Source organism: Platichthys flesus, chromosome 22 (genome assembly GCF_949316205.1).
Source record: "Platichthys flesus chromosome 22, fPlaFle2.1, whole genome shotgun sequence".
In the NCBI taxonomy this organism is placed as follows: Eukaryota; Metazoa; Chordata; class Actinopteri; order Pleuronectiformes; family Pleuronectidae; genus Platichthys; species Platichthys flesus.
This window is the reverse complement of record NC_084966.1, coordinates 4,995,115-5,009,504: the sequence shown is the minus strand read 5'-3', so window position 1 is coordinate 5,009,504 and position 14,390 is coordinate 4,995,115.

Below are 14,390 nucleotides of genomic sequence, written 5' to 3'. Positions count from 1 at the left end.
TTAATGTAAGCGCTCTCACTGTCAGCATCCCAGCATCTCACACACTCACACACTTTCATCCTCGGTGTTGACTGAAGGGCAGCCGGCATTATCAGCCATTCAAGCAGCAGAAAAGAAGCAGGGGGTGACTGACTTTGCTCAGGTAGTGGACAGAGAACTGTATTCAGCTGCTACAGGCACACAAGCAAACGAAATATACCCTTACAGAGGAAGCTGGTAAAAAGTTTGTGTTTTAAATGAAGTTCTCTAGTTTTTAATTAGCTCTCCAGGCAACTACTTTTTCAGGAATTGTATACATACATTTTTTTCTTGCCATATCTGCAATCTTTATCGTGATTTAAGAAAATGAAATGACATCAAGACATTCACTCACTATTTAATAATATCTCATATTCATCCATATTCTGTATGTGTCCCCTCTCTCTCTCTCTCTCTCTCTCTCTCTCTCTCTCTCTCTCTCTCTCTCTCTCTCTCTCTCTCTCTCTCGTGCTGCACTCTCGAGTGCAGCACGAATTTACAATTAATCAAAACAACTGAAAAACTAATTGGCTCACAATAAACCGAGGGCCTCAGGGCTGGGAGGCAGCGAGGGGGGGGGCCTTGGAGTCAGAGTAACAGAGATGGGGAAATACACCATGAGTCAGTTTCCACGTAGCAGAATATGATGGAGGCAGCTCAAGTATGGAGAGAGCTGGAGGGACAGACACATGCAGAGAAGGTTGACAGGCAGGAAGATGCTCATCACACACACGGTGTCTGGCTTCCTTTAAGTGACAGATGAACCAGAAAATACTGTAATTAGGTGAAGGTAATTAAAATGTGCATATGTAAATGTAATGTTAATGAGGTGTACTTTGAAGGGAACATGGTGTTTAATAATCAGGAAAGGGTTTCGGAAGGAGTCAAACTTTAATTATACCCAGTGACATGCTGCACGCTCCCCCCCTCATTCAAAGCAAATATCGCTCAGATGCTACTTTGAAAGATACAATTTGAGGATTCACGAGTCTCCGGTCGTTCCCCGTCATCCCAGGTAATTTGTTCTTTAGTTTGTTCTGTTTGTGTGACATCCAGACTTTGTAGTTCCTGTCACGGTGACTTCAGATGCATCAACTCGGCCTGGCAGGTCACCGGTGCCATCAACTAAATTGAATTAACTTCAGCTTTAGTGGAAGCACATTACCACATTCACTCAGTATGTTATTTGGCTTGCCTCAACCAATGGGATCCCTTTGGCCAGCAGCTACACCAAAACTCCATTATGCACAAAGCAAAATGGCTGCACGGTAATCTCTTATTAAAAAGCAGCCAATTATAGCCGCAAAGCAAAATGACATTTCGTTATCACGCTGCACAAAATGTTTCGATTTCCCGTCTTTTTGATTAATTTCATTAGAACAGCATCGAGTTGGGATTTGTGGGTCTCTTATCTTCTGCAAACTCGTACGAGCGCGGACACACGCACACACACACACACACACACACACACACTGCAGAGGCAATGTGTTTGAGGTGGCATTCAGAGAGCACTCAAGAGCCTGTTTCCATCTCCCTCATTATCATCAAAGACAACAGGCGCTCCAGCACACGCACTTACACGCACATGCACATGCACATGCACACACACATGCACACACAAACACACAGCCATGCATCATAGATGGTTTTCACAGTCATCACAGCCACTTCAAGCCACCGTGAACATAAGTAGTGCAGCATGTAGCTCGACTCTCTTGCTGCCATCACTTCCCTTGGTGTTTTTTTTTTTAATGGTCTCTCATGTGAGGGGATTTTCCTCGGCCCCTTAAAGTAGCTTTTAACTGATGCCAATATCTAATATCTAATAATGGAAATATGCAAACTCAGGATCTGGATTATTACAGGTCAACAAAGGTCTGAGAAGACAATAAAAAATGTAATTTACTGACGTGTGTTTGGAAATGGGTTCAAACGTCTTCAGGTTAAAGGAAACGCCCCCGCCTAAACTGTACGCACGTCACGGGTCAGACACACATGTCATTCTGTCACTGTCAACCGTTCTTCTTCATCCCTTCTCCCTGCTCGTCACCCCTCTTTCTTTCATTTGCCTCTTCTCCTCCTTCTCCTCCTTCTCCTCCTTCTCCAACTCCTTAATCACAATAACAACAGGTAGGGGATGATGAAGAAACATGAGGGCTGGAGGAGAGAGAGTAATAATTTATCTCCCAGGTGATAAGTGACATTTGATGGACACATGCTCACACACATACACACACACCCTTACTGAACAGAGCAGGATCCAGTCAAGCAACACGCTGCCTGAATACTGATTAACCAATCAGAGCCCATTTCTGCCCAGCACCAGAGATAGTCGTTGTCTGCCATGGCAACCAAGAAAGCATCACAGCTTAAAGGAGAGGGAGCAGTCGCCTCTTCCTCCGTGTGTGTGTGTGTGTGTGTGTGTGTGTGTGTGTGTGTGTGTGTGTGTGTGTGTGTGTGTGTGTGTGTGTGTGTGTGTGTGTGTGTGTGTGTGTGTGTGTGTGTGTGTGTGTGTGTGTGTGTGTGTGTGTGTGTGTGTGTGTGTGTGTGTGTGTGCGTCCTCCACCCATTTTCATGATTTTAATATCTCATAATAAAACGTAAAGTTACATTTTTACATTTCAGGTCATCATGCAGTTCCTGTTTTATTTGTCATGTTGCAAACTCTGTTCACTTCCTGATTCTGGGTGACTTGGCAATCCCAGGGCCCTGTTCTTCCAGCCAGGAAACCCCTTACACGCTCTACATAGTTAATTCCCCAGGTGTGTAGATGTGGTTGTGGCCTCATGTTTATCCTTCTCTCTCGTATGTTGCTCGCTCGTCTTCCTTTAACTGTGAGTAACAACTTTTTACCTCCACTTTGCTCTTTCCTGCAAGTGTCACCGCTGCGACTTGAGAAGTCTCCAAGCTATGAACTTGTTTGTGTTCGGCAGCCATCTTTAAAGCTTTGATTATATTTCACGAGTAAAGCTGCACTAACTAATATTTGTTATATTAACGATTGATCTAATGACAAAAACAGAGACCCAGTGTTGGTCTTTGTTAGTTGTAGTAGATCTTTTCCAGTAAGTTGTTCTTTACTTTGTTAATTTAAATGTTATGATGGAGAGCGGCGACTGACTCTTGATTGGTCAAGCGCCTGTACCGCTGGGAACTCGCTGCTGTGGCTCCATCACCAGACTCATGGCTCCAAATGGTAAAGATGGCGAGGTTCACATGTGGGAGGTTTTTGGCTTCATTTCTGGATATGGGAGGAGGTAGGGACGCCGTCATTGTTTACAGTCTGTGTGACAAACGCACAGCCAACTGAAACGTGCAATATTTGGCCAATCAGCTGTTTGCTGTTAAAGAGCCACTGGACACAGGATATTTCTCTTCCTGGTTTTTGGGCCGCAGTGTTTCTAACGCACTTTGAGGCCTGAGAAGCATTTTTATTATCTGAGCGTCACCCAAAGAGAGAAAAGAGAAGCAAATTAAAGAGAGGGATCGTATTTGTCTCGCCGCTTCGCCAATATTGTTCTCAACTGTCATGCAAATGAGGCTCAGTGGCCTGAGACACACAAGGAGGAGGATGAGCGGAACAAAAAGAGTCAATGAAAATCTGCTTTATTATTTCAAATAGGGCCAAAAGCAAAGAAGCCTCTACAAAGTCAATGTTATGATCTAAACTTTGGGGATTAAGTTTGTTCATAACGCATTTGCATTTTCTGATTCCCTCAACCTGAATAAGGTCGTACTTAGGTAAAAGAAATGGAAAGGATGAAATCTGTATGAGAAATTAGAAACAATTTGAAGGAGTAAAATAATACGAATGAAAGATATAGAAATGTATAAAATAAAATGACCTTAGATAAGTGGTTGGAGGTAATGTTGATGTGAGTCATCAGGCTCTGTAACATGTCATCAGGAATATGAATGACTTGTGTAAACATTAAGATCTGAGTAACGTCTTGGTAAGAATAAGGTCAGTAGTCAGATTATCAGTGTTCATGGAAACGTGTCCCTGTCTCTACAGTTTGAAGACATTTAGAGTACATCACAGAACTGCACCACTTCACCAAACACTTGTATTTACTCACCCAATCCCAGAGATTTGGGTTTCACCACGCAGCCCAGCCATGCTGTAGCTCTCTCTCTCTCTCACACACACACACACACACACACACACACACACACACACACACACACAGCCATGAGTCATCGGGTAGTTTTCACATAATCATGTCCACTTCAATCCGCTGTTACATATCGTGTGGATTGAGCAGCACCTTGTTTAGCTCGAACACTTCTCAGATTTGCATACTTGATTAAGGCAAAATCCCCTGTTGTTGATTATACACAATTTTATTCTCATAATGTTTGAGCAGTTTATTTATATTTTACCTTAATGTCAGTTCAGCCTCAGTGATGCACCCAGTGTCATGGGGGTGTTATTAGACAAGTGGATGGGGTGAGCAGAGAAAAGAAGGACTGGGTTATTACAAAGCTTGGCAAGGCACCTCAGCAGATTTCATATATCCAAGTTGGAGAAAAATCTTCAATATCGGAATTTATAAATATTACATTTCATATGAATATGATTTCCTTGGCCGCCTCTCACCTGACAAACACACTGCAATATCCCAGTATGATTTGGTTCACTCATTCTCGACCTCTTCCGTGTAGGAAATCATGCTTTACCAGCCTTTTCAATGGGGATGTGCCAGACTAACCACTGGGCGCCCAGTATGCATTAAGCTTTAGTATTTTCTGTGAGGTGGAAGACGTACTAAAGGACAGAGAAGCTGAAAAAGCTTGATATGTCATCTTTGAAACTGAAATAAGAGTTTATAAACCTGTACAATTCAAACAATCTTCTTTTTTGAAGAAGTGGAGCTAAAATTAACAGTGAACCATCCGGCAGCCATTTGTTTTATTGATTTGTTCTACTATAAATACAGGACCATGGCTGTGAATGTGAAAAGAAGAAGAAAAAACTCCAACTGGAATACAGTAACCAGAGTTCTGGGTCTAACCGGTTACTCAGCACGTTGGTTCATTCACAAAACAACCCCACTTTGTCAGCTGGGAGTCGTATCGGCTTTTTCCCCCCTTCATTTTTTGAGGGCGGCTTTGAAGTCACAGCTCCTTGGTTTCAGTGAAATAGAAAAATGCACTTCCTTTGGAGAGGTCTGAGAATAGGCCGCTTTATTTCTTTCTGCCTCTTTGCAGGTTTGGTGACCTTAGCAACTGGTAGTGGAGTGGAACGTTTGATTGGCGACAGCACGGTGTTCAAACGGGAAATCAATTCAGTCTTTACTTACACATGCCTCATGTCATGAAAAGGCAGATTTTCAGAGTAAAAGCTGCTTTGAGTTCCCTCACACAACAAAACCTTCTATTTTTCTTTCATAAGTGAAGCTGTTTAGCCCGATGAGTCAGACAGTTTTGTTCCTTGCCTCAATTTCACCTCTGGGTGCTGCTGACACTCGGCCATTTCGGCTATTTCTGCCATTTCGGCGTCAGCAGCAGGTGTGTGTCGGCAGCTGTTACGGCAATTACTCTAAATGGTTGGAAAAGAAAAGGAATAGATTACCTTAACCTGCTGTGGTTGACAAGGAGACCTTTTAGAACTGTCAAGAGCAGGAAATGATTCAAGGCTTCAGTGTGTGTCAGGTCATCACATTGCCACTTTAATTTCATATGTAAGAACTAATTCATACATTTTTTCTCTTTTAAATTCCCCCGTCCTCTTTCTGGATAGTGGGAGGAAGTTCCTATTTACAATCGATAGTGTAAAGCAGGATACAACTGTGAGGTGGTTTGGTTTATCTATGTTATCCCCTTATTGAATAATTCAGCCGATAGTAAGTCTCCCTTATGATTATAAATATTTGTTGTACGGAGAAACAAAGGCTAAATACCTGTCTGAGTAAACCAATGCTTATTTCCAAAGTTCATGTAGAGAAAGCTTATTACTTAAAATGACGTATCTGTGCCGACTACATTGGACTAGACAGGAGAGGAGTAACGATGACACATCATTTTGTTTTCCTTGCCCAAAAGATAAAAAATGTTTCAGTCGCACATTAACAACACACACAAGCGCAAACAAACAAACACTGTTTGTTACCACGTCTCCCCCTCTCTCTCTCTCCCTCTCTCTCTCTCTGTCTGTCGATCAGGCCCCCATTCTGTTTTTTTTCTGTCTGTCAATAGAGGGAGCGGATGGCATTTCCAGCCTGCAGACAGCTTCTCCCATCAGGCCTCACGACTGACGCTGGAACCCTCGTGCATGCGCATGAATACAAGTGCGCCAATCAACTATTCCTCGCTCGTCCTGTGACGTGTCCATCAATCCGTTTGACCGTCTAAGCTGAATAAATAGCTTTAAAGCAGCCGGGGCTTGCGACGCAAATAAAATATGTCACACTCGATGGTGGGTTTAACGTGTCTGTGTGCGGATTGGCTGTTCATCCAGGACTTATTTACAGATGTGATCCTCTTGTGGGTTATTTGGTGACCTTTGACCTTTCCTTCACTGTCACTGAGCTCCATAAAAATATACCGCGGATATTCATGCTCCCCAGAGGATCTTTACTTTCCTTTCAGGACACTTATGACCTTTCCTCATGCTTCATCCTCAGGCAAATCTAGCTTCATTTTTATATTCTGTATATTTGCAGAGTAATGCACAAACACGTGTATAAAAGTCTCAGAATTTACATTTTCATCCATCACTCCCTCCTCCCCTGCCTGACCTTTTGGTCATTACACCTGCCGAGTTCAGTAGATGATTTGTCTCGTGTATTTAAGCAGCCAAACTGCGTCATTCCCACATGCACAAGGTTGATAAACCTCAGGCAGGACAAACGCAAGTGTAGGGGCCAGGTGGGCGGCGAGAATGTCACACGGTGCAACATCTGACGACAGGCGAGTGCGATTCCAGAGCCGAGGAACAGAAACAGACATTGTGTTGTCTCTAAATCACCAGCTGATAAAGTGCGGTATCTGTAGATGTCTCGGACTGATCCATCTCTGAGGGACACAGATGGAAGGGAAAGCTTTTTCAAAGGTGTTAAAGCTGCTTGACGTGCAGAGGCTGGAGCGTTCCAGTGTTTTATTAATAAACTGATCCCATGTAAGATTTCGCCATTGCAGACTAATTTATTAAATTAGCATTTAAATAAAAAAATGTAATCATTATACTTGCAAATAAGTCCTTACACTGGTTTTAAATTAATGTTTTTATTCTGTTTCCATATACTGTATGTCTCCATATCGTACCTAATCTCAAATGAATCCTCTTATTTTCTCCACGTTTTACAATCACTTCAATAAATTAAAAAATGTGATATTGACTCTCCACACATGATGATGATGAGAACTCGAGGGGGCGGATGCCATTAAAGTTAAAACGTTTAAAAATGACAAATGATGATGACAGATTATTTTGAATTACAGGCAGATCAGTGTTCTCCCTTGTGTTGTGTTATATTCTGGGTGATTGGAGTAAGAATCTGAGATGGTTTCACTGGTGACAGAGAAGTGGCTGAGACAGCTCAGACACCCATGTCTCTGAGAATCCGTTGGATGCGTGAATAGGGGAACGACAGAGTGAGGCTGTCAAAGATGTGGATGTGCGGAGGAGTCAGGTAACGCGGGGGAGAGGAGGCCGATAAGAGTGAAGTCACCATGCTGCAACATCAAGAAATCCAACCAAGCTGAGGAGAAAACTGACATTTCCACGTTTTTGCAGGAAGAAGCGAGTCGAGCCAGTGAAGACGGAGAGAGCGAGCACTTCATCAAGACCTTACCCAAGTCAACCTTTTGATGTTTGGTGTTTGACTCTCACTATGTTCTCTAAACGCTGTCATTCTTCATCATTTCAGCTGTCAACATCAGTTTACTGGGATCCTGGCCTCAGTCCATGTGTGTTGTCAGTCTGTTGTGAATCAATAACATGTTTCTTTATTACCTCCGCTGAGTGGCTTATGTTTTCAACCCCTGTCTGTTAGTTTGAGCAGGATTAAGCAAAAACTGCTGAGTGGATTTTAATTGGACTTGATGGACGGATGAGACACGGACCAAGGTGCGGATCCAGGAATTCATTGTGAGATGATTTCTCTGATTTCCAAGGGAACAATTCATTGATCTTGATGTGAAAAAATCTATTATATTTAGGGAAGTGATTATAAAACCTGGATCTAGCTAATTTAAATGTGGTTTCATAAGGGGGCAGCCTTACTTCAGCTCCTGTACTGTAACAAATAGGGCTAGAAACCTGTAACTGCCCCAGATAAGTAGCTAAGCTAAGCAACGGAATATATTACCTGCAATAGTTGTTTTAATATGATAGATTTGAATTTCAGGACACTGTTTGGCCTTGGTGGAGGTATTTGATCCCGAGTGCCATTTAACTTCCGTCTGGTTTCATTTTGAAATACTAAACTCAACACGATCATCAGAGGAAGCTCGACGACAAAAACGCTCCTCAATTCAGCTTGTCGCACTATTAATTAGATGATCACAATTAATGAAACGCTAACGTGGGAAACCCTCTTTCCGAAGGCGAACGTTTAAACGTGAGGTGACAGATACTGTGCTCACGGCTGAGAGTAGTTTTCACTCCCCTGCTCTGCGTCTGTAAAGGTATCAGACTTGAATACGACTTGCTGCTCTAATTATCCTCATTAAATCCCCAAAATGCTAATGTGCAATTAATGCTGCACATGCATCCTCAAGACTCTTGTTAAAACAGACTGGGAACAAAGGAGGAGGAGATCTCCGACACAATGCGATGTTTTGGAATAGCGGCCTTGTTGTATGGGGTTTGTGTTGCGTTGTGATGCCTAATTAAGTGGTTTTGTATTAGTTTGTTCCTTCTGTCATTGTGTTGCGACACGTAGGTCCAGCTGGAGACACAGAGACAAGAGGGGGGGAAACACGGAACAAGAATTCATCCGTTTGATAAGATTCTCCCAAACACACCTGCTGCCAGGAAATGCCATTAAATGTCAGCTGTCTGTTCGTTCCTGTCTGACGACAAACACACACACACACACACCCACACAGACACACACACACACACACACACACACACACGGGCAGGCAGTGTTTTTTCCTGTCTCACCTCAAAACACTCTCAGAAGGTCGTACAAAAGGAGACGAGGGCTCGAGCCGGTCTAAAGAAAATGAAGCTGCTTTTTCTTTAATGACATTTACAGTCATGTAGGTTTATGTTTCTAACATCGCAGGAGGACATTGAGAGGACAGGAAAGATGGCGTACCATCCTTTGGCGTTTGCAGCTGATGCATGATGGGATATGACACTTTGTCTTCTTGTTTTTATTTTGGCAGAGTTGGAGACAAACCTGGCTCGAGCCAAAGTAAACTAACAACTTCTTTTTACCCCCGTCCCATAATGAGCGTTGGACTTCTTATTCAAATGTACTAATCATTACAAATTAAAGGCAATTAACAACAAATCCTAAACGAACAACACCATATCATGAAATATAAGTACTGTGGAAATTTGTGTTTAATGTTCAACATGTCTGTTTACAGGAGTTTATCAATTAATCTCAAATTAGCCTAATATGTTACATTTAAAACTTTCTGTGGATGATGAAATCATTTCTTTTCCAGAGATAATACCAAACACATCGGTGTCCTCGCCGGTCCTCGCCCTAACCTCAGTAACCACAAGCCGTGACGCTGGAGGAGGTGCAGATGTGCTCGTCCACGGCAGCTGGATCCGTTTCTCAGGTATTAGATTGGTTCACTGCACCAGGCTGCTGACTCACACAGACATCAATCTGAAATATCGGACATTTTATGAAATGTTATTGATTGATGCCCGTAACTTTGGGTTGAAAACTTTTATTTTGTCAAATGTAAGCTGCTGGAAGATTATGAGTAAGAGAACATGTCTGAGGTTGTCAAAGAGCCTCAGAATGAGCTGATACACTAGGTCAGTGCTGGAGGTCCTGCTCAATATAAAGGTCAACAGTGGAAGCTATTTCAGCTGAGGGGAAAGAAATGACACGAGGGGCATTGGGAATACTGGGAGAAACGTCTCCAGCATTCAGAAAACCATTTTGATTTCTCAGACCAATGCACTGACAAACTCTATATGCTCAGATATCCAGCATCACATGCGGATGCATAGAAATAAATGAAGATTGATGAAAGGAAAGGAAGATGCAGGCTTTTTCTGTTCCAGCTCAATAGTCAGGGCTATCTGGAGTGTTAAAATGAGAGTCTGTTTATATATAGGCCTGAAGAGATGACTCCCTGGACAAATAAAGTGGTATTTACACAGACGCACATTCACAAACAGCAGAGAATCAAACGTCTGAATGAGAGAGCCGCTGGCAGGATTGGTTTCTCCAGACTGAAATCAAAGCAGACAGAAGAAACATCTGCAGGAGAAAGAGGCCACGGTGATGCTGGATGTGAGGAGCCAGACTTTCTCGCTCTCTCGCCTCTGATCCTAAAACATCTTCCTCCAGCGTCCAACGACACAGGCAGCATTTTTACTCACTGAAAATGGTTTCAGAAAATAATCAGATCAGATTAAAAAAGTATATCAGTGTTTTTAATTGCAGTTGGTATATACCCGAGAATCTATAACCAGGCTGATGAGACAGCGAAGAGTGAGAGAGGAGGGGACAGACACGGGATAAGAGAAGCTGTTACTCCCTCTAGTGGTTCAAAAAGAAAACTGCTTTATTGTGATAAAAAATCAAATCACTATCATTAGGAAATCATGTGTTTACAAACACAGCGGCAATGTGTCGCTGTCCTCGGTGCTGAACTCAAACTGTCAGTTAATGTGGTGTTTGTCAGGAACAGGAGCATATCAAGGGATTGGGGGGGGGGGGGTCACCAAACAAAAACTGTGCATTCACATAAATAACAGCAGAATAGTACGGCTTAAGTCCAAATAAACCTCTTAAATAACCAAGAAATTGGCATCACCTAACCCTAACCCTTTTTAGGTGGTTTCAAACCACTGTACAGATTTGTCCTTGCTGTGGTCTAACATCAATAGCTGTTCTCTTGAGACCGCTCTCAGCTCGGGGGACCCAAGCCAATTACAAATTCTGCCTACCTTGTTGCAACCCAAGTAAATTACAATAACTCAAAATTAACTAGGGAGTTGCATTATGGGAAAAGCAGGCTCCAATGTTTGTGGAGCTCGTCCCACACTGGAGAGTAAAGGTCAGGATATCTTGGCTTCTGCTTAATTTTCCACATTCTTGTTTAAATCTGTTTCTCACGAGTTTCTTTAGTAACCCTTTAAGCTATTACAATTCAAATATTTGATGTAGTATTTCACAAAATGAAAAGCTCTTTTATGATCTTATACTTTATGCCACAAGGGGGCAGTACGTCAAAGCAAAGAGGCCCAACCGAAAGGCATCAGTAGTAAATATTTAAACACAAGTGCTGTCAAACGATTAAAATATTTGTTGTTTTTTTCGTTTTGATGCTCTTATCAACATGGAAAAGTGGATTGGCTTGCTTAATGCAAATGTTTTATTTTATTGAAAAACAACAGAGTGCACATTTCAGGTAAACAAGGACTCAGCCAGGGCCGGCCCTGGTAATGTTGGCGCCCCCCAACATACACACGCAAACTGTCATGCATCCCCAAGAACTTTTGGACTGTAAACAGATGCACACACAGGCAAACAAATTTGTAGGCTATAAAAAACAATTAAAATATATAATACAAAATATAAAAAGAATTCTGTACTGATAGCATATCATGTCATGTTGACACAAATAAACATGAATGATGTCCACAATCGGGTTGATTCTTACCTCTATATTGATCTTTCTTCTCCTCCTCTACTTTGCGGTGCTTTCTGAATTGTGCACCTGATAATTTAATCTTCTTTTGATTCATCTTTGACTCTAACCGCAGTCTATCACCGCAGCGTGTACGTCAGGGACACACCTGAGGCGGAAGTGAAAATTCAGTGCGAGCCGCCACCTGACTTTTAGATGCTGGCTTGCCTGTCCACGGAGCCACGCTGCCATAATGAGTTGGTTTTTATACTTCTCTTTGTATGCATCATGCTGCTATGAGGAACTCTTGTGAGGTGAAATGAAACTCCCTTCTTTTTTTTCTGTTCATGCTGAAATAAAGTGGATTCACCTGTTCTGACGTTTTCGATCACATCTTTATAAAACACCTCATTAGCTTCACACTACAAACCCTATGGGCGTTTCAGCTTCTTCAAGAGAACAGCTATTGAAGATTCTAGATTCATTCCCTAGACTGGCACTCAGTAGAGCTCAACAGAGCCGTATAGGTTCATCTCTGATCCATGAAGCTTCCTTCTACATAGTGTGTGGTTATTGGTCCAGTAGTTTATTACATAAACCTGTTGACTTACAAATCAGAGATAAAAACATAAACTCCTTAGCAGAGGTTAATAAAACCTCCACCCATTTATCAAGGAAATGTCACCAACATTCATAATTATTAGAAACACAACAGGAAATTAAAAGTAGAATGTTTCCAGAATATCTAAATAGTTGACGGGTAATTTTCTGAAGGTTGACTTAACAATTCATTTATTAAAAGCTAATTTCCCCCTGCTGCTTGGTCTATATAGACGGTGGAGTAGTGGCAGAAACTTGGACTATGGGCAGAAAAGATCTCTGGTTCGTCTCTGGTTCGACTCCACGTAGAAACAACAAAAAGACGAACCTGGATTGATCTGTCCAAAAATCCAAGAAGATTCTCCCCCTCCCATGTCTAGTGCCCCTGAGCAAGGCACCTTACTCCCCCAACATCTGCTCCCTGGGCGTCGTACATGGTCGCTCACTGCTCTGTGTGTCCTGCACCAGATGGGTCAAAAGCAGAGGTTAAATTTCCCTACCTGCATGAGTGTGCCTGTGCATGTCTATGCATGTGTTTGGGACAAATAAATGCATCTTAATCTTAATCTTAATCTATAGGGTTTTTATATTTTTTTATTTACATTGTATATATTGGTTTATTTTTGTCGTGCACTGGTTGCTGGTTGTACATCAAATTGCTCTTGAAGGATATTAAAGATTTTCTTTTTTGGACAACTTTCGTTATTCACAAGCTGCACAAACCAAGTCAGAGCAGCAGAGGAACCAAGCAGCCAGAAGGGGGCAGCCTCAGAACATCACATGGAAAAAAGCAGCAGCAGACTTTGATTCTTGTAAGGCGTCCGAAGACAATAGTTTCTTAAAGCATGTTAAATCATCAAGTATCTAAAATCCCAACATATAAAAGTAACTTTTAAGTTAGGCTGTCAAATATATGTTGTACATTCTCTGTAATGTGTATCAGACACACATACAAGATAATTTGTCCATCGTGTTAGTGTGCTTAGTTCCTCCCGGCAATCAGCAGGAAGTGTGGCCTAGTTGGTAGAGCGTCCTCTCCGTCAAGAAGGACCGGGTTCTCCATGTCTTCAAGTTGACAATAAACTGAACCCTTAAAATTGGCAGAATATCTCCTATTAATTGCAAAATACCTTACACTATATAAATGTAAATTAATTAAATATAAAAACAGGAAAAACTTTAATTAAAAAATTGCGCAATTCCTGCGCAGCATGTGCGCAGTTCGGTTCTGCGCAGGATGTGCACAATGTGCTTCTGCTGTGAACATAGCAGTCAGGCCTCTTATTTCAGGTTAGGTTACCAATAAAAGGTAAGGTTACCAATAAAAGGTAAGCCTACTACTTCTTTGCTTTCAGCCAGCTACTCAAACAGACAAGCAACAAAATAACAAACTAAATACACCCGGACCGGTGCGCTATCTGGGAGGACACACAGACACAGCCACTCCGTGTAGCTTCAAGCTGTTGAATTAGTAAAGCAGTTCGGAAAGTAGACCGGGGAACCGCTGCGCTAAGAAACGATAACATCAGCATAATGACCCGCTGGGTGTCACTTTATTTCATTGAGTTGCCATCGTACACTGTGTGTTTGAAAAGCCGGGAGCAGGTAAATAATGAACGTGGACTTCGTTTAACTGACAGCACTATTAAACACAAAGGAACACACGTTTATATGTATATATGAAAAAACATTTTATTAAAGAAGAAGTGGGATTCTTTGCTTCCCTATATTCTATACATTATGTGCTATACAATACAGAGGACAGACAGTACAGGAGTTTATTTTCTTTACACTCATATGAAGGAAAGTCATTGTCAGAAAGCAGCTGATTGGTCTAGAGACCCTATGCAGCACCCAATTATCCAATGACAGTAACAAAATGTAAATGTCAAATCAAACCTGGGGCCAAATCTGAAATGTTGGTAAATGTGCAGAAGTAAACATTTCCCCAAGAACCTTTTTTTCCGAAAACACAAACTCAACCCCCCCCCCCC